Source organism: Coregonus clupeaformis, chromosome 1 (assembly GCF_020615455.1).
Source record: "Coregonus clupeaformis isolate EN_2021a chromosome 1, ASM2061545v1, whole genome shotgun sequence".
NCBI lineage: Eukaryota > Metazoa > Chordata > Actinopteri > Salmoniformes > Salmonidae > Coregonus > Coregonus clupeaformis.
The window spans coordinates 50573998-50595268 of NC_059192.1; the positions used below are offsets into that span (position 1 = coordinate 50573998).

The 21271-nt window shown below is 42.7% G+C and overlaps 1 protein-coding gene across 1 annotated transcript in view; it reads right to left on the minus strand.

Annotated features, from left to right (window-relative positions):
• LOC123492347 (PDZ domain-containing protein 8-like) overlaps positions 1-21271 on the minus strand; it is a 61552-nt gene that overhangs the window by 18693 nt on the left and 21588 nt on the right. The gene's annotated exons all lie outside the window — the stretch shown is intronic.

Sequence of the window (21271 nt, forward strand, 5' to 3'; positions counted from 1 at the left end):
GAGAGGATTTTGAGATGAAAAATGAAGGAGGGATGGATGATATCGAGATGAAGATGGTGAGATGAGAGGAAAAGTTGGGGAAAGATGGAGAACAGATACAGTGGCTTGCGAAAGTATTCACCCCCCTTGGCATTTTTCCTATTTTGTTGCGTTACAACCTGGAATTAAAATTGATTTTGGGGGGGTTTGTATCATTTCATTTACACAACATGCCTACCACTTTGAAGATGCAAAATATTTTTTATTGTGAAACAAACAAGAAATAAGACTAAAAAAGTCAATACTTTGTAGAGCCACCTTTTGCTGCAATTACAGCTGCAAGTCTCTTGGGGTATGTCTCTATAAGCTTGGCACATCTAGCCACTGGGATTTTTGCCCATTCAAGGCAAAACTGCTCCAGCTCCTACAAGTTGGATGGGTTCTGCTGGTGTACAGCAATCTTTATGTCATACCACCGATTCTCAATTGGATTGAGGTCTGGGCTTTGACTAGGCCATTCCAAGACATTTAAATGTTTCCCTTTAAACCACTCAAGTGTTGCTTTAGCAGTATGCTTAGGGTCATTGTCCTGCTGGAAGGTGAACATCCGTCCCAGTCTCAAATCTCTGTAACACAAACAAGTTTCCCTCAAGAATTTCCCTGTATTTAGTGCCATCCATCATTCCTTCAAGTCTGACCAGTTTCCCAGTCCCTGCCGATGAAAAACATCCCCACAGCATGATGCTGCCACCACCATGCTTCACTGTGGGGATGGTGTTCTCGGGTTGATGAGAGGTGTTGGGTTTGCGCCAGACATAGCGTTTTCCTTGATGCCCAAAAACCTCAATTTTAGTCTCATCTGACCAGAGTACCTTCTTCCATATGTTTGGGGAGTCTCCCACATGCCTTTTGCCAAACACCAAACATGTTTGCTTATTTTTTTCTTTAAGAAATTGCTTTTTTCTGGCCACTCTTCCATAATGCCCAGCTCTGTGGAGTGTACAGCTTAATGTGGTCCTATGGACAGATACTCCAATCTCCGCTGTGGAGCTTTGCAGCTCCTTCAGGGTTATCTTTGGTCTCTTTGTTGCCTCTCTGATTAATGCCATCCTTGCCTGGTCCGTGAGTTTTGGTGGGCGGCCCTCTCTTGGCAGGTTTGTTGTGGTGCCATATTCTTTCCATTTTTTAAATAATGGATTTAATGGTGCTCCGTGGGATGTTCAAAGTTTGATATTTTTTTATAACCCAACCCTGATCTGTACTTCTCCACAACTTTGTCCCTAACCTGTTTGGAGAGCTCCTTGGTCTTCATGGTGCCGCTTGCTTGGTGGTGCCCCTTGCTTAGTGGTGTTGCTGACTCTGGGGCCTTTCAGAACAGGTGTATATATAATGAGATCAGGTGACACTTAGATTGCACACAGGTGGACTTTATTTAACTAATTACAGTGGGGAGAACAAGTATTTGATACACTGACGATTTTGCAGGTTTTCCTACTTACAAAGCATGTAGCGGTCTGTAATTTTTATCATAGGTACACTTCAACTGTGAGAGACGGAATCTAAAACAAACATCCAGAAAATCACATTGTATGATTTTTAAGTAATTAATTTGCATTTTATTGCATGACATAAGTACTTCATCACCTACCAACCAGTATGAATTCCGGCTCTCACAGACCTGTTAGTTTTTCTTTAAGAAGCCCTCCTGTTCTCCACTCATTACCTGTATTAACTGCACCTGTTTGAACTCGTTACCTGTATAAAAGACACCTGTCCACACACTCAATCAAACAGACTCCAACCTCTCCACAATGGCCAAGATCAGAGAGCTGTGTAAGGACATCAGGGATAAAATTGTAGACCTGCACAAGGCTGGGATGGGCTACAGGACAATAGGCAAGCAGCTTGGTGAGAAGGCAACAACTGTTGGCACAATTATTAGAAAATGGAAGAAGTTCAAAATGACGGTCAGTCACCCTCGGTCTGGGGCTCCATGGAAGATCTCACCTCGTGGGGCATTAATGATCATGAGGAAGGTGAGGGATCAGCCCAGAACTACACAGCAGGACCTGGTCAATGACCTGAAGAGAGCTGGGACCACAGTCTCAAAGAAAACCATTAGTAGCACACCACGCCGTCATGGATTAAAATCCTGCAGCGCACGCAAGGTCCCCTTGCTCAAGCCAGTGCATGTCCAGGCCCGTCTGAAGTTTGCCAATGACCATCTGGATGATCCAGAGGAGGAATGGGAGAAGGTCATGTGGTCTGATGAGACAGAAATATAGCTTTTTGGTCTAAACTCCACTCGCCGTGTTTGGAGGAAGAAGAAGGATGAGTACAACCCCAAGAACACCATCCCAACCATGAAGCATGGAGGTGGAAACATCATTCTTTGGGGATGCTTTTCTGCAAAGGGGACAGGATGACTGCACCGTATTGAGGGGAGGATGGATGGGGCCATGTATCGCGAGATCTTGGCGAACAACCTCCTTCCCTCAGTAAGAGCATTGAAGATGGGTCGTGGCTGGGTCTTCCAGCATGACAACGACCCCAAAACACACAGCCAGGGCAACTAAGGAGTGGCTCCGTAAGAAGCATCTCGAAGGTCCTGGAGTGGCCAGCCAGTCTCCAGACCTGAACCCAATAGAAAATCTTTGGAGGGAGCTGAAAGTCCGAATTGCCCAGCGACAGCCCCCGAAACCTGAAGGATCTGGAGAAGGTCTGTATGGAGGAGTGGGCCAAAATCCCTGCTGCAGTGTGTGCAAACCTGGTCAAGACCTACAGGAAACGTGATGATCTCTGTAATTGCAAACAAAGGTTTCTGTACCAAATATTAAGTTCTGCTTTTCTGATGTATCAAATACTTATGTCATGCAATAAAATGCAAATTAATTACTTAAAAATCATACAATGTGATTTTCTGGATTTTTGATTTTAGATTCCGTCTCTCACAGTTGAAGTGTACCTATGATAAAAATTACAGACCTCTACATGCTTTGTAAGTAGGAAAACCTGCAAAATCGGCAGTGTATCAAATACTTGTTCTCCCCACTGTATGTGACTTCTGAAGGTAATTGGTTGCACCAGATCTTATTTAGGGGCTTCATAGCAAAGGGGGTGAATACATATGCACGCACCACTTTTCCGTTATTTATTTTTTCGAATTTTTTGAAACAAGTTATTTTTTAAATTTCACTTAACCAATTTGGACTAATTTGGACTATTTTGTCCATTACATGAAATCCAAATAAAAATCAATTTAAATTACAGGTTGTAATGCAACAAAATAAGAAAAACGCCAAGGGGGATGAATACTTTTGCAAGGCACTGTAGATGAGAAATGTTGGAGATGCTATAGGAGCGTCTACAGGAGCCCCACCGTTCCAGTTGGCAGGCAGGAAAGGCAGGAGGAAATCCCTGCCCTGCTGGGATCAGATTATCTAACAAACCCTGGTTGTTTCTCCACTGCAGGAAGATTGACCTCAACCAATGCAGGGCTGAGAAAGACATTCTCCCTCGCTCGCCCTAGCTCACACTCTTATACTCACACACTGACCCACTCTCTGAATATGATGTCCTCCTGCCTCTTTTGCTCGCTCACCCTCTCTCCCTGACCATACACACACACACACAAACACAAAATGTTTGGTGCCAGCATTGTGCCTTCCTCTATTGGGTGTGGTCATTGGCTAAAAGCAGCAGTAAGGCCAACGGTTAAACCATAAAGAAGGGGCTCATTATAATTACGTAATAAAAAGCATGAGCTGGCACGCACCCAAAAAAGTTCGTAGAGGTGCTGACTAACGGTGAGTAAACTGTAGGCTTTACTCAACTGTGCCTTCTACCCTGAAGGCACAGTGACGCAGAAACGTTGGTGGTTTACCCAATAAATTACTGGGAGCTTGTATATAGAGTGTGCAACTCTTTTTACTCATTGTAATTAAGATCATAATGTTGTTAGGGACCACACATATGCCATTATTTTTGGCCGCTGATACTATGTCTAGCCTGAAGCCCCTGGCATTCTAAACCAGAGAAGATTTTGTGTAACTGTTCATAATAATCTAACATGCAAGATGTGAGATAGATAGCCTAACCATAAAAATTGATTGAATAGCAATAAGTTTAACTCATTCTAGGTCTGTGAGCCTAACCTATCTCCAAAGATGACATTTGTTTTCAAGATGAAGTGTTTTTAAATTGATTCATCTCTACAACAGCTACCACTGTGATCGTTTCTTACCTAGCATTTTCCAAATTCAATATCTTGAAATCCCATTTATCTTCTGTTGACATTAGGGCTGACGCCATTTAGTTGACTGGTCGATAGGCTGTTGGTCGACTAAGATTATTTTAGTCGGAAAGTATTCAGACCCTTTGACTTTTTCCACATTTTGTTACGTTACAGCCATATTCTGAAATGGATTAACTAAAAACAATTCCTCAGCAATCTACACACAACACCCCATAATGACAAAGCGAACACAGGTTTTTAGGCATTTTTGCAAATGTATTAAAATAAAAAAACAGAAATACCTTATTTACATAAGTATTCGGACCCTTTGCTATGAGACTCGAAATTGAGCTCAGGTGCATCCTGTTTCCATTGATCATCCTTGAGATGTTTCTACAACTTAATTGGAGTCCACCTGTGGTAAATTCAATTGATTGGACATGATTTGGAAAGGCACACACCTGTCTATATAAAGGTCCCACAGTTGACAGTGCATTTCAGAACAAAAACCAAGCCATGAGGTCGAAGGAGTTGCCCTTGGAGCTCAGAGACAGGATTGTGTCGAGGCACAGCTCTGGGGAAGGATACCAAAAGATTTCTGCAGCATTGAAGGTCCCCAAGAACACAGTGGTCTCCATCATTCTTACATAGAAGAAGTTGTGAACCACCACGACTCTTCCTAGAGCTGGCCGCCCGGCCAAACTGAGCAATCGGGGAAGAAGGGCCTTGGTCAGGGAGGTGACCAAGAACTCGATGGTCACTCTGACAGAGCTCCAGAGTTCTTCTGTGGAGATGGTTGTCTTTCTGGAAGGTTCTCCCATTTCTGCAGCACTCCACCAATTAGGCCTTTATGGTAGAGTGGTCAGACGGAAGCCACTCCTCAGTAAAAGGCACATGACAGCCCGCTTGGAGTTTGCCAAAAGGCACCTAAAGATTCTCAGACCATGAGAAACAAGATTCTCTGGTCTGATGAAACCAAGATTGAACTCTTTGGCCTGAATGCCAAGCGTCACATCTGGAGGAAACCTGGTACCATCCCTACGGTGAAGCATGGTGGTGGCAGCATCATGCTGTGGGAATGTTTTTAAAACGGCAGGGACTGGGAGACTAGTCAGGATCGAGGCAAAGATGAACGGAGCAAAGTACAGAGAGATCCTTGATGAAAACCTGCTTTAGAGTGCTCTGGATGTCAGACTGGAGCGAAGGTTAATCTTCCAACAGGACAACGACCCTAAGCACACAGCCAAGACAACGCAGGAGTGGCTTCAGGACAAGTCTCTGAATGTCCTTGAGTAGCCCAGCCAGAGCCCGGACTTGAACCCGATCGAACATCTCTGGAGAGACCTGAAAACAGTTGTGCAGCGACGCTCCCCATCCAACCTGACAGAGCTTGAGAGGATCTGCAGAGAAGAATGGGAGAAACTCCCCAAATACAGGTGTGCCAAGCTTGTAGCATCCTACCCAAGAATACTCAAAGCTGTAATCGCTGCCAAAGGTGCTTCAACAAGGTACTGAGTTGATGATGGAAAAAAACACAATTTAAATTAATTTTAGAATAAGGCTGTAACCTAACAAAATGTGGAAAAGGTCAAGGGGTCTGAATACTTTCTGAAGGCATTGTGTATAAAAAGAAACTATGGCACACGAGACACCTGTTTGATTCACGCCTGTCTGAGTTGACTAATCCATTGTGGCGGCCGTGGGGATGGCACACCAGTATCACAAGTAGTACATATACCGTTAATTCCCATTATAGTTTGTTTGGTTATGGTAATTTCTGTTAATGCATTGAATAGTTTATTATTACAGTCCTACTGTTGTCATTGTAGGAGTGGACACGTTGTTTGCAGAGCGCACACCCTAGGCTACACTTGTGAGAAAAAAGTTTTGGTTTACTTCATTCCATTTACGAGTTGTCAATTTATTATTTTGTTTGGAGCACTCCTGTCAATCTTGAGTAAGGACGCACCTGATTACACATATAGAAGTAGGACTAGGCTACCTGGCCGGCGCGCAAATGTGGGCCTATAAGTGTGCCCATTTGGGGGATCTAATACTATTTTCTGATAGTCTTAACTCACCATCACTGTGGAGATTCTCAAATAAAAAAAATATTTGCCTCAAGCAGCAAGTAAACAAAATCTGTTTTTACATCCATTGAGAATGACAATAGTTCCTGAATTTAGCCTATTTGAAAAATATTTCCAGCTCTCTCCTTTCAATTATCACTCAGCATGAAAGGGGAAGAAATGTCATGCTCTGATCTGATGGAAACGTCATAAGATACTTTTTTGGCCATGTAGTGTATGTGGACACTTGCTTGTCGAACATGTCATTCTAAAATCATGGGCATTAATATGGAGTTGGTCCCTCCTTGCTGTTATAATAGCCTCCACTCTTCTAGGAAGGCTTTCCACTCGATGTTGGAACATTGCTGCGGGGATTGCTTCCATTCAGCCACAAGAGCATTAGTGAGGTCGGGCATGATGTTGGCCGATTAGGCCTGGCTCGCAGTCTGCGTTCCAAATCATCCCATAGGTGTCCGATGGGGTTGAGGTCAGGGCTCTGTTCAGGCCAGCAACGATCTCAACAAAACATTTCTGTATGGACCTCGCTTTGTGCACGGGGGCATTGTCATGCTGAAACAGGAAAGGTCCTTCCCCAAACTGTTGCCACAAAGTTGGAAGCACAGAATAGTCTAGAATATCATTGTATGCTGTAGCGTTGAGTTACCTTTAATGGAACTAAAGGGCCTAACCCGAACCATGAAAAACAGCCCCAGACCATTATTCCTCCTCCACCAAACTTTACAGTTGGCACTATGCATTTGGGCAAGTAGCGTTCTCCTGGCATCCGCCAAACACAGATTCCTCCGTCGGACTACTAGATGGAGAAGCGTGATTCATCACTCCAGAGAACGCGTTTCCCCAGCTCCAGAGTCCAATGGCGGCGAGCTTTGCACCACTCCAGCCGACGCTTGGCATTGCGCATGGTGATCTTAGGCTTGTGTGTTTCTGCTCGGCCATGGAAACCCATTTCATGAAGCTCCCAACTAACATTTCTTGTGCTGACGTTGCTTCCAGAGGCAGTTTGGAACTCAGCGGTGAGTGTTGCAACCGAGGACAGCCGATTTTTACGCATTGCGTGCTTCAGCACCCGGCGGTCCCGTTCTGTGAACGTGTGTGGCCTACCACTTCGCGGCTGAGCCTTTGTTGCTCCTAGACCAGGGGTGTCAAACGTCCGGCCCACGGGCCGGATCAGGCCCGCAAACGGGTTTAATCCGGCTCGCGAGATGATTTTGTAAAGTATAAAAATGAGCTGCAATTTTTCAATAAAATAAACTGCTGTTCCAATTGTGTCCACTGGATGGCGCAATAGCAATTGTGTTAAGCAAGCAAACTGTTTATACCGGGGCAGAGCAAATAGGTCAAGCAAGTGCAGCCAGTCCGGATGAGCTACTTTGTTTTGCCCGCGATATTTATTACGGCTTCTACTTTTAACATTATGTGCTTTGGCACCCTCATTGCCCCAATATGTCTCTGTCAAAAAGAGAAAAGTGGACGAGAGTGTTCCAAGAAAAATTGTCATCCTTCTATTTATTCACGGAATTGAATGGGAAAGCTGTATGTTTGGTGTGTTCACAGCATGTTGCAGTGCTGAAAGAATATAACCTTCGTGCCGCTACTATGTGAGTCTTCATGCCGACAAATATGACAACTTTCAAGGACAGCGGAGAAGAGAGAAGGTGAATGAACTGTTGGCGGGTCTGAAGAAACAGCAGTCTGTGTTTACTCACAGCCGAGACATCAGTGGCGCTGCAGGGAAAGCTAGCTACCTCATTGCTAATGAAATCGCAGTGGCTTCAAAACCATTTAGTGAGGGTGAATTTGTAAAAACATGCATGATGAAGGCAGCGGAGATTGTGTGCCCTGAAAAGCACCAGGCTTTTGCAAATATCAGCCTGACAAGAAACACAGTTGCAGACAGGATTTCCGATCTTTCAGTGGATTTGGACAGCCAGTTGAAGCAAAAAGTAAAGTCATTTATTGCGTTTTCGGTTGCAATTGATGAAAGCACGGACATTACAGATGTTGCACAACTGGCCATTTTCATCCGCAGAGTTGATGACACATTGACCGTCACCGAGGAGTTCGTGGAGTTGGTGCCGATGACAGATACAACGACAGCAGCTGATATTTTCACTGCACTCGTCAGCGCGCTGGACAGGGTCGGAGTGGACTGGTCCCGCGCTGTCAGCCTGGCTACAGATGGTGCGCCCTCAATGATCAGGAAAAAAGCAGGCGTTGTGACAAAGTTCAGAGAGAAAGTGCAATCTGCAAATGGAGGACGTGATTTTTGGACTTTTCACTGTATTTTGCACCAGGAGGCTTTGTGTTGCAAGTCATTAAAGATGGATAACGTCATGAAGGTGGTCATCCAAACTGTTAATTTAATCCGATCCAGAAGCCTGATTCAAACGTCAGTTTGACAGCCTTCTCAGAGAGAAAGACCACATCTATGGCCTGCCATACCACACTGAGGTAAGATGGTTAAGCCGAGGTGCTGTGCTGAGGCGTTTCTTTGATTTATGAGAAGAAATTGAACAGTTCATGGAAGAAAAGGGCAAACCAGTGTTAGAATTTCATTCCGCAGAATGGATGCAGGACCTTGCATTTATGGTGGATGTTACAGAGCACCTGAATAACTTGAACAAACAGCTGCAAGGGTGCAACAAAGTTGCCACGCAGTATTATGACAGCATACGTTCTTTCAAGTTGAAGCTGTCATTGTGGGAGACGCAACTCGCCGGTGGTGATGCAGCTCACTTCCCCTGTCTGAAAAATGTGTGCGCGACCCAACATGTGGCAGACATGAAGTGGTTCAAAGATAAAATAACGGGACTGTTAAGGGAGTTTGAGCAACGCTTTCAGATTTTTGGTGTACTGGAGAAAGACTTCAACGTTTTTTGTTCGCCATTAACCGTGAATCCCTCTGATCTGCCCGTCAGCATCCAACTTGAAATAATATACTTGTAGTGTGACTCGGATTTGAAGGGCAAATTTGCCGCAGCTGGCTTGGACACATTTTATCAGAATCTCTTGCCAGGTTACCCCAACTTGACAGCCCTCGCTGCAAAACGGTTGTGCATGTTTGGAACCACATATCTTTGTGAGCAAGTTCTCTGTAATGAGCATAAATAAAACAAAGCTGCGCTCAAGGCTCACGCACAAGCACTTGAATCACATCCTGAAGTTGGCTGCCACTCAGGATGTGACGCCTGATATTGATGCGCTGGTGAAAGCTAAAAGATGCCAGGTATCAGGAGTCAAATAAACTATGCAACCCCACTTAAAGTGCTGCATGAGACACCCTGATATAGTTCTGTGATATACTTCTGTGAATCACTGAGGCATTGTGTGTTTGTGTGTTGTTTGTCCTCAGAATTTCAAATAACTTGAGGTGTTTTATGATGAATAGTGATGTTGTGCTTTTGGACACACTGTCCTCAGGCTCCAGCTTTATGTTTATATGTTTTTATGTTAATGTGCTATTGTTTTTAATTGATTTTTTATTTTATTTGTATATTTAACCTATTCTTGACTCTGTGGTTCTTGCACTTGTTTGGGGAACAGGATTTCATTATTTGTATCTACATTTCTGCCTGAGAAATGACACCCTGATTTAGTTCTGTGATCTGTGAAACTGTTCTGTGAATCACTGAGGCATTGTGTGTTTGTGTGTTCTTTTTCTTTAGAATTTTCAAATAAACTTGAGGTGTTTTATGATTAATAGTGATGTTGTGCTTGTACTATTTTGGACACACTGTCCTCAGGCTCCAGCTTTATGTTTTATGTTGATAGTATTAAAACAAAGAAAACAATCTGAAGTTGTTGTTTTTAAGTTATATATACCATGATTTTACCGGTCCGGCCCACTTGGGAATAGATTTTCCTCCATGTGGCCCCTGAGCTAAAATGAGTTTGACACCCCTGTCCTAGACGTTTCCATTTCACAATAACAGCACTTACAGTTGACCGAGGCAGCTCTAGCAGGGCAGAAATTTGTCGAACTTACTTGTTTGAAAGGTGGCATATCCTATGCCGGTGCCACGTTTAAAGTCACTGAGCCCTTCAGTAAGGCCATTCTACTGCCAATGTTTCCTATGGAGATTGCATGGCTGTGTGTTTGATTTTATACACCTGTCAGCAACAGGTGTGGCTGAAATATCCGAATCCACTAATTTGAAGAGGTGTCCACATACCTTTGTATATATAGTGTAGGTCTACCTGATTACTCATTTTCCCTTGCGCAAAATAGCCTACAGCTGTGTCGGTCTGTCCGGAGCTCACTGGCCCTGGAAACTCTGAGGGTCCAGAATATTATATACAATTTTGCAATTTTGCTAGCACAAGCTTCGGGCCGGACCAAGTTAATACAATAATTGACACAATGTTTCAAGTTCCATGCGTAGCCAATGTGATTTATAGGATATTTATTTTTATCAGGATATTTTCTACCTGCGGGCTGCAATGTTTTTATTTATTGGCTTTATGTTGGCAATAGAAGTTATTTTTAGATTTGTATCATTTTCATTTAGATATAATTTTGATTAACCACATGACATACATTTTGAGATATGAAGACTTTATTATAAATGAATAAATGAACTGGCATGCAGATCAGTAGAAATGATATGATAACTTGGCACTCCAAATTGAAAAGGTTGCCGAACGCTGGTGTAGCTTATTACCGGCAACTTCAGGAGCGTAACGGCAGAATCTGCGAAGGCCAGCAGCAGCAGGCAGCGATAGGAGAACAGGTTTTTTTCTTCTGGTTAGGCTATATTGATTTCTGTGTCTTAATTTTTTTTAATCGCAGTGCTTAAAGCATCAGACAAGCTCAGTAGCCTACATATAGTTGATTTAATCAAACATAGGGCTTGCCTATATATGGAAAAATACACGTAAAAAAATGTCAACCAATCGATTCGTCTAAAGAACAGATGACTCTTGGTCGAGCAAGATTTTTTTTACTCGGGGACAGCCCTAGTTGACATACATATCAGCTTCTCTGTCATGCTTCAACAGGTTGTCCAGAGAGGTAAGACAACAAGATGTAAGAGAATGGTACCATATTCAGCAAGCAGCATCCCAGCCCTGTCTGTAGCCTCCAGGTTATTTGGGTACTGAACAAAAAAAGAACCATTAAATCAGTGTGGTTCTGAATAAGCCTCTGTGTTTTCAGGGCTCGGTTCCATTAGGCTCCTTTGTAGTTGTCAGCACACTGTCTCCAAGGCATTTCCACAGCGAGAAAATACAAGTCCAGAAGAGTGGAGAAGAATGTGACAGGTGAGACAAAGACATTCTGCAGGACTTAGCCAGCCAACTCCAGGGCAGTCTGTTTTAATCAGCAACATTCAAATCATGCTAAACTCCAATATGAGCAATGTTGGCTAAGCATGTGAGAAAGACTGAACAACACTTCATTAAACATTAAGTTTGATGAGAACTAGGCTATGATCTATAAAGGTAACTTCTTAAAAAGGACATTACACCTCAGAATCATAGTTTGTCAGATGTTTGGTGAGTGAATAATTATACTGTACTTTGTGCAACCTAATGTTCAAATCAGCAGCAAACCCTGTTCCAAAACCACAAAGGCCTACATTCTAAATCACATTGAACATTCCATCTATACTCCGAGACGATATTCACGTAATAAGGACTTCCCCTTGACCACGTCCACAAATTGGGGAAAACAATCATTCTTTCCCATTGACCCCAATTGTAAAAAAGCCAACTTCGTTGTCGATTTTTGGTTATGCTGATATACTAAAACATGCAGAAAAGTTGCCGTGTTGTTCAATGTACATGTAAACAGGTAAAAACACCCGACATTCAGTTCACAATGCTCCCACGTAGGGAAATAGAGCCTGCGAGAAGAGCCCTGTGGCTTTAGGCTATTCGGCATGGGAGAGTGGGAAATGTGGGGACCCGGTGTCCCAGTAGGTTACACGTAGCCATGTGTGTGAAAAACATTTAATCACAGTTAAGACATTTAACTTGTTTAGTATAGTTTGTTTGTTTGTTTGTTTGTTTGTTTGTTTGTAACTCCACTCACTACTTGTAGCTGTATAGTCCATTTGTTTGTGTTGTTGGTCTTGGCTAGCTTAATTTTCCAGTCAGTAGCTAGCTAGCACTCACATGGCTGCTAGCACCGTTGCGAAAAAAGGTGATGAGGGAAGTCGTAAAATATTATGTTTTCCTAAGTGAGAACGCTTGGGAGCAGGCAAATGTTGAAAAGTAATCCTTAGACATGTTGTACTTTTCTTAAATGTAGTTTTGTAATTGACTAAAACAACCACACCACAAGAAAATTGTGTTTTTGCTGTGAGCCAAATGGGGTAAACTAGGTCAAGTTGATCAAGTCATTTCAGATATGTGAGGCTAGCCTCACAATATCTCTCAATATTGGCTACCATTAATTGGATATTTGAGTGATATAAAATAAAAGTGAACTACAGGCTACCAGACAAGTATGGTTTAGGTTAATTTCCCATCCTTTGTGGGCTCTGCCTGTAAAGCAGCAGAAGGGCGCATTTGCCGATGTACTGTTAGCTGATAATGTTTACTTTGCAAGCTACCGGTAGAAACTTTGTACAGTTGGCTAAACATAGTGCTAAGTAGACCTAATGTACTTTTTTCTCCAACCAACGTAGGCCTGCCTAGCAAAGTCGGCTAACATTATCCCCTTTTCAACATTGATTTTAAGTGTTTAATCAAGATTGCTGCTGACAGACATGATAGGCTTGATTGATTGACCACGTAAAATTGGCTAGCTAGCTAATAACAGATCACGTCAATATAGCTAGTTAACAAGCTAACTTTCAGGGGATAAACTAGATGGCGATATCCAAATATTGTTTGATTTGCTTGGGGATGACAGTAGTCCAACTGACCACTTTACTAGGACGAGGACTTGCCGATGTCAAGCTTGTTCCAAAAGTTCAAGTTAAATGACACGTTGATTGCTTAGCTAACCAGCTAGCTACATGCGAAATGGATCTGGCTACCCTCACATATCTAAAAATACATGATCAATTGATGTTTACTGATCATGAAAAGCATGCAGTTACTTGCTGTATAACTCTGATGGAGCCAAATGTGGAATAATCGGAATTGTGTAGTTCTGACTATGCTATTCAAGAGGTGACGATATTAAAACCAAATAGTTATAACATTTAACTATCCCTTGAAAACGACACGGAGTTGTCAATGGTTTTAGCGAAGTTGGGGTCTCCTTGCCCCCTAGCAGCCAAATCGAACACTCCGCATCTTATTTTATTGTGACTTTTTATTGATAATGACCGATTGCACAGACAGTGCAGGTCAGCGTGGGAGGCGCAGCTCAGCTTTGTTACATTAGAGGGGCACTGATTAGAAGGACATCGCAGATTATTAGGCATGAGGGCTTGACAGCACTGTTCCACTAAAAATACATCTTAATTGGAAAATAAGTTTGTATTTTGCCTCAGTGCAAGTACAAGCGAGCCGACGTGGCCTATCACTTTCCAGACACCATTAGCAGCATCAAACAGCCTCCATATAAAATGCATAGGGCACATCCCTACCCCTTTGGCTTACCTGCATCTTGCATTAAGTCTCTTTATATTTATCCATTAGGCAGTCAAACACTGTACCCTGTCACAAAGAAAACACTAGCTAATTACTGAGATGATAACATGCATACTACAATGTAATATCATGAAATCAAACATGATTGTTGCTATAGATCTAGTCTATTATTTGATATTATCAATAATGCTTTCTTGTATCGAGGGATCTAAAGATTGCCTTATTCCTGGTTGTTGGGCTTTAGAGCCTTTAATAATTAAGTAGGACCAAAGTATGTTTCAATCACAATGGATGTTAAAGTAAAAATTAAATATCTTGTTTTGAGATGGACATACAATACAGTCCTTGAATAAGTTGGACAAAATATTCCTTGCATTCTGTGCTTGGCATCTCCCATTTCCAATAGACCCGATCCGCTTATGGTAAGTCAAAAACGTTGTGCTATTCCACGCCAGCATAGGCCAAAAATATTTTGGGTATCTCAGATTGTTCAGCACAATTCTCACATAGTAACTTCATTGCGAGGAAGAATGTTTGACACGCTTTTTGCATTTGTCTCAGTTTTTTGGGGGGAAAAATCATGAAAGTGGCCATTTTCAAATGTAAAAAGCTTCCTACCAGTGAAGTTTCTACGTGAGAATTGCCATAATCTGAAACCCAAAATATTTTCACACTACGCTGGCATGGAATCGCCCCTTTGTGAACAATGCTCTGGCCAGACATTCCTTTCAGTAAGGAAATGTGTCTATTTAATCAGAAAGCTTAGCTCTTTTTTCTGTGAAAAGGGTTTCTGCACTGCACACACAAGGAAAAGAGAAGGAATGTGATGTACTGTAGTCATCTGGATGCAATAGTATTGGTATCTTTCTTGAATATTCATGAAAGTGCATACAGGCTAACATAACTCTCAAAAGATGCGTATTTGTACAAGCCAATAAACATGTAACATGCAAATGAAAAGGACAGTCTTTACATAAATGCTGTTGGGAGCAATAAAAAACTAACATATACAGTGGGGGAAAAAAGTATTTAGTCAGCCACCAATTGTGCAAGTTCTCCCACTTAAAAAGATGAGAGAGGCCTGTAATTTTCATCATAGGTACACGTCAACTATGACAGACAAATTGAGGGGAAAAAATCCAGAAAATCACATTGTAGGATTTTTAATGAATTTATTTGCAAATTATGGTGGAAAATAAGTATTTGGTCACCTACAAACAAGCAAGATTTCTGGCTCTCACAGACCTGTAACTTCTTCTTTAAGAGGCTCCTCTGTCCTCCACTCGTTACCTGTATTAATGGCACCTGTTTGAACTTGTTATCAGTATAAAAGACACCTGTCCACAACCTCAAACAGTCACACTCCAAACTCCACTATGGCCAAGACCAAAGAGCTGTCAAAGGACACCAGAAACAAAATTGTAGACCTGCACCAGGCTGGGAAGACTGAATCTGAAATAGGTAAGCAGCTTGGTTTGAAGAAATCAACTGTGGGAGCAATTATTAGGAAATGGAAGAGATACAAGACCACTGATAATCTCCCTCGATCTGGCGCTCCACGCAAGATCTCACCCTGTGGGGTCAAAATGATCACAAGAACGGTGAGCAAAAATCCCAGAACCACACGGGGGGGACCTAGTGAATGACCTGCAGAGAGCTGGGACCAAAGTAACAAAGCCTACCATCAGTAACACACTACGCCGCCAGGGACTCAAATCCTGCAGTGCCAGACGTGTCCCCCTGCTTAAGCCAGTACATGTCCAGGCCCGTCTGAAGTTTGCTAGAGTGCATTTGGATGATCCAGAAGAGGATTGGGAGAATGTCATATGGTCAGATGAAACCAAAATAGAACTTTTTGGTAAAAACTCAACTTGTCGTGTTTGGAGGACAAAGAATGCTGATTTGCATCCAAAGAACACCATACCTACTGTGAAGCATGGGGGTGGAAATATCATGCTTTGGGTCTGTTTTTCTGCAAAGGGACCAGGACGACTGATCCGTGTAAAGGAAAGAATGAATGGGGCCATGTATCGTGAGATTTTGAGTGAAAACCTCCTTCCATCAGCAAGGGCATTGAAGATGAAACGTGGCTGGGTCTTTCAGCATGACAATGATCCCAAACACACCGCCCGGGCAACGAAGGAGTGGCTTCGTAAGAAGCATTTCAAGGTCCTGGAGTGGCCTAGCCAGTCTCCAGATCTCAACCCCATAGAAAATCTTTGGAGGGAGTTGAAAGTCCGTGTAGCCCAGCGACAGCCCCAAATCATCACTGCTCTAGAGGAGATCTGCATGGAGGAATGGGCCAAAATACCAGCAACAGTGTGTGAAAACGTTTGACCTGTGTCATTACCAACAAAGGGTATATAACAAAGTATTGAGAAACTTTTGTTATTGACCAAATACTTATTTTCCACCATAATTTGCAAATAAATTCATTAAAATTCCTACAATGTGATTTTCTGGATTTTTTTCCCTCATTTTGTCTGTCATAGTTGACGTGTACCTATGATGAAAATTACAGGCCTCTCTCATCTTTTTAAGTGGGAGAACTTGCACAATTGGTGGCTGACTAAATACTTTTTTTCCCCACTGTACATGTAGCTCTCTGCTGGGCTCAAAGCATTTAAAAAGGCTACATTAGACTATGGCCTCCATGCTATACATGAAACCACAGATGAACTGTCTTAATTAGATACCACAAATCATGACGTCAAACCAGGCCTAGCTTAAGTAACCCTTCTCCAAAACCTGATAGGGACAGCCTAGGTGTTCTGTCAGCAGATTTGATTTGCGATTATGTACCAACTGATTCTAGACTACAGGAAATGGAGGGATGAGCACGCCCCCATCCACATCGATGAGGCTGTAGTGGAGCGGGTCGAGAGCCGCAAGTTCCTTGGTGTCCACGTCAGTAAGGAATTAACATAGTCCACACACACCCACACAGTTGTGAAGAGGGCACAACAGCGCCTCTTCCCCCTCAGGAGGCTGGAAAGATTTGGCATGGGCCCTCAGATCCTCAAAAAGTTATACAGCTGAACCATTGAGAACATCTTGACTGGCTGCATCACCACTTGGTACGGTAACTGAAAGGCACCTGACCGCAAGGCCCTACAGAGGGGGTGAGTACGGCCCAGCACTTTTGTATTTGTATTTATTATGGATCCCAGCAGCTACTCTTCCTGGGGTCCAGCAAAATTAAGGCAGTTATACATTTTTAAAAAACATTACAATACATTCACAGATTTCCCAACACACTGTGTGCCCTCAGGCCCCTACTCCACCACTACCACATATCTACAATACAAAATCCATGTGTACGTGTGTGTATGCATGTGTCTATGTTTGTGTTGCTTCACAGTCCCCACTGTTCCATAAGGTGTATTTGTATCTGTTTTTTAAATCTAATTTTACTGCTAGCATCAGTTACTTGATGTGGAATAGAGTCCCATGTAGTCATGGCTCTATGTAGTATTGTGCGCCTCCCATAGTCTGTTCTGGACTTGGGGACTGTGACGAGACCTCGTGTGGCATGTCTTGTGGGGTTTGCATGGGTGTCCGAGCTGTGCGCCAGTAGTTCAAACAGACAGCTCGGTGCATTCAACATGTCAATACCTCTCACAAATTCAAGTAGTGATGAAGTCAATATCTCCTCCACTTTGAGCCAGGAGAGATTGACATGCATATTATTCATGTTAGCTCTCTGTGTACATCCAAGGGCCAGCCATGCTCTCCTGTTCTGTGCCAATTGCAATTTTCCTAAGTCCCTCTTTGTGGCAACTAGGGCCTGTAGGACCTGCCTTGTTGATAGTGCTGTTAAGAAGGTAGAGTTACGCTTTATTATGGACAGACTTCTCCCCATCTTAGCTACTGTTGTATCAACATGTTTTGACCATGACAGTTTACAATCCAGGGTTACTCCAAGCAGTTTAGTCATCTCTACTTGCTCAATTTCCACATTATTTTTTACAAGATTTAGTTGAGGTTTAGTGAATGATTTGTCCCAAATTCAATGCTTTTAGTTTTAGAAATATTTAGTACTAACTTATTCCTTGCCACCCACTCTGAAACTAACTGCAGCTCTTTGTTAAGTGTTGCAGTCATTTCAGTCGTTGTAGTAGCTGACGTGTATAGTGTTGAGTCATCCGCATACCATAGATACACTGGCTTTACTCAAAGACAGTGGCATGTCCTTAGTAAAGATTGAAAAAAGTAAGGGGCCTAGACAGCTGCCCTGGGGAATTCCTGATTCTACCTGGATTATGTTGGAGAGGCTTCCATTAAAGAACACCCTCTGTGTTCTGTTACACAGGTAACTCTTTATCCACAATATAGCAGGGGGTGTAAAGCCATAACACATACGTTTTTCCAGCAGCAGACTGATAGATAATGTCAAAAGCCGCACTGAAGTCTAACAAAACAGCCCCCACAATCTTTTCATCATTAATTTTTTTCAAACCAATCATCAGTCATTTGTGGAAGTGCTGTGCTTGTTGAATGTCCTTCCCTATAAGAGTGCTGAAAGCCTGCTGACAATTTGTTTACTGTAAAATAGCATTGTATCTGGTCAAACACCATTTTTTCCAAAAGTTTACTAAGGGTTGGCAACAGGTTGATTGGTTGGCTATTTGAGCCAGTAAAGGGGGCTTTACTATTCTTAGGTAGGGGAGTAACTTTTGCTTCCCTCCAGGCCTGGGGGCACACACTTTCTAGTAGGCTTAAATTGAAAATATGGCAAATAGGAGTGGCAATATCGTCTGCTATTATCCTCAGTGATTTTCCATCCAAGTTGTCAGACCCCGGTGGCTTGTCATTGTTGATAGACAACAATAATTTTGTCACCTCTTCCACACTCACTTTACAGAATTCAAAATTACAATGCTTGTCTTTCATAATTTGGTAAGATATACTTCGATGTGTAGTGTCAGCGTTTGTTGCTGGCATGTCAAAGTTTTCTAATCTTGCCAATGAAAAAATCATTAAAGTAGTTGGCAATATCAGTCAGTTTTGTGATGAATGCGTCATCTGATTAAATTAATGGTGGAGCCGAGTTTGCCTTTTTTCCCAAAATGTCATTGAAGGTGCTCCAAAGCGTTTTACTATCATTCTTTATGTCATTTATCTTTGTTTCATAGTGTAGTCACACGATTTCTCAATTTGCAATACGTTTGCCAATCAGTTGTGCAGCCAGACTTATTTGCCATTCCTTTTGCCTCATCCCATACGATTTTTCAATTCCTCATCAATCCACGGGGATTTAACCATTTTTACAATTATTTTCTTAATGAGTGCATGCTTATTAGTAATTTGAATAAGCAATTTCATAAATGTGTCAAGTGCAGCGTCTGTTTGCTCTTCATTACACACCATGGACCAACAAATATTATTTACATCAACAACATAGGAATCACTACAAAACATATTGTATGACCTATTATACACTATATTAGGCCCAGCCTTTGGAATTGTGGTTTTCCTAGATATGGCTACTATATTGTGATCACTACAACCGATGGATCTGGATAATGCTTTCAAGCAAATGTTTGCAGCATTAGTAAAGATGTGATCAATATATGTTGATGATTTCATTCCTGTGCTGTTTGTAACTACCCTGGTAGGTTGACTGATAACCTGAACCAGGTTGCAGGCACTGGTTACAGTTCAAAGCTTTTTCTTGAGTGGGCAGCTTGATGAAAGCCAGTCAATATTTAAAATCACCCAGAAAATATACCTCTGTTGATATCACATACATTATCAAGCATTTCACACGTTATCCAGATACTGACTGTTAGCACTTCGTCTAGAGTAGCTTCCCACAAGAATGGGCTTTAGGTGAGGCAGATGAACCTGTAGCCATATTACTTCAACAGTATTTAACATGAGATCCTCTCTAAGCTTTACAGGAATGTGGTTCTGAATATAAAAACAGCAACACTTCCACCATTGGCATTTCTGTCTTTTCTGTAAATGTTATAGCCTTGTATTGCTACCACTGTTTCAAAGTTATTATCTAAGTTTCAGAGATTGTCAGAATATGAATGTCATCTGTTACTAGCAAATTATTGATTTCATGAAACTTGTTTCTTATGCTACATTTTTAACGTGGGCGATTTAGAGCACTTCTGGGATGCTTGCTTGTTTTCATTGCTTTACTTGGAAGCTTAGCAGAAGTAGATATGCTCATGTTATTTATGTTACTGCAGGTTGAGCTGCACACAGTGGACTTCCTACTAGGGCACACCGCCTCAGTGCTAACAGTATAAATCTGGTTCATAGGCACATGATTACTGCATACAATTGCTGTAGGATCAGCAGAGGCATTCAGGGCAAGTACATCACTGGGGCAGAGCTCCCTGCCATCCAGGACTCAGATTTAAGCCGCATGTGGCAAGGACTACAGACCATCACAGACTACAAAGGCAAATCCAGCTGTGCGGTGCCCACCGAAGCCTCCCTCCCAGACGAGCTTAACATATTCTATGTTCGTTTCAAGGCAGACAATACCGAGCCATCCAGGAAGACTCTCGCTGCTCCGGACGACAAGGTGCTTTCACTGTCTGAAGCTGACGTGAGAAAAACTCTCAAAAGAGTCAATACTCACAAAGCCGCCGGCCCTGGACCCTTCCTCAGTGTGTGTGCTGACGTCTTCTCGCACATCTTCAATCTGTCCCTGTCCCAGGCTTTAGTCCGCACCTGCTTTAAGGAGACCACCATCGTCCCAGTGCCCAAGAAAAACAAGGTGACATGCCCAAATGACTATCGGCCCATCGCGTTCACCTCAACAATCATGAAGTGCTTTGAGAGGCTGGTCATGGCCCACAACAAGGCCAGCATGCCAGGCACACTGGACACATTCCAATTTGCCTACCGCTCCAACAGATCCACAGAAGATGCCATTTCCATCACTATTCACATGGCAGTAAAACATCTGGAATAGAAGAACATCTATGTGAGAATGCTGTTCATTGGCTACAGTTCAGCATTCAACACTATTGTTCTCTCCAAGCTCGACACCAAGCTCAGAGACTTGGGTCTGGACACCACCCTCTGCAACTGGATCCTGGACTTCCTGATGGGCAGACCACAGGCTGTGAGGTTTGGCAACAACATCTCCTCCACAGTGACTATTAACACAGGGGTCCCCCAGGGGTGTGCTGTACTCCCTGTTTACCCACAACTGCGTGGCTTTGCACAACACCAACTCCATCGTCAAGTTTGCTGACGACACCACGGTTGTAGGCCTGATAACCAACAGTGACGAGTCAGCCTATAGGGAGGAGGTAAGTGAACTGGCAACTCTCTCAATGTCAGCAAAACAAAGGAGTTGATTGTTGAATTCAGGAAGCAAAGGAGGGAACATGCCCCCATCCACATCAACGGGACAGCAGTAGAGAGTCACAAGTTTTAAGTTCCTCTGCGTCCA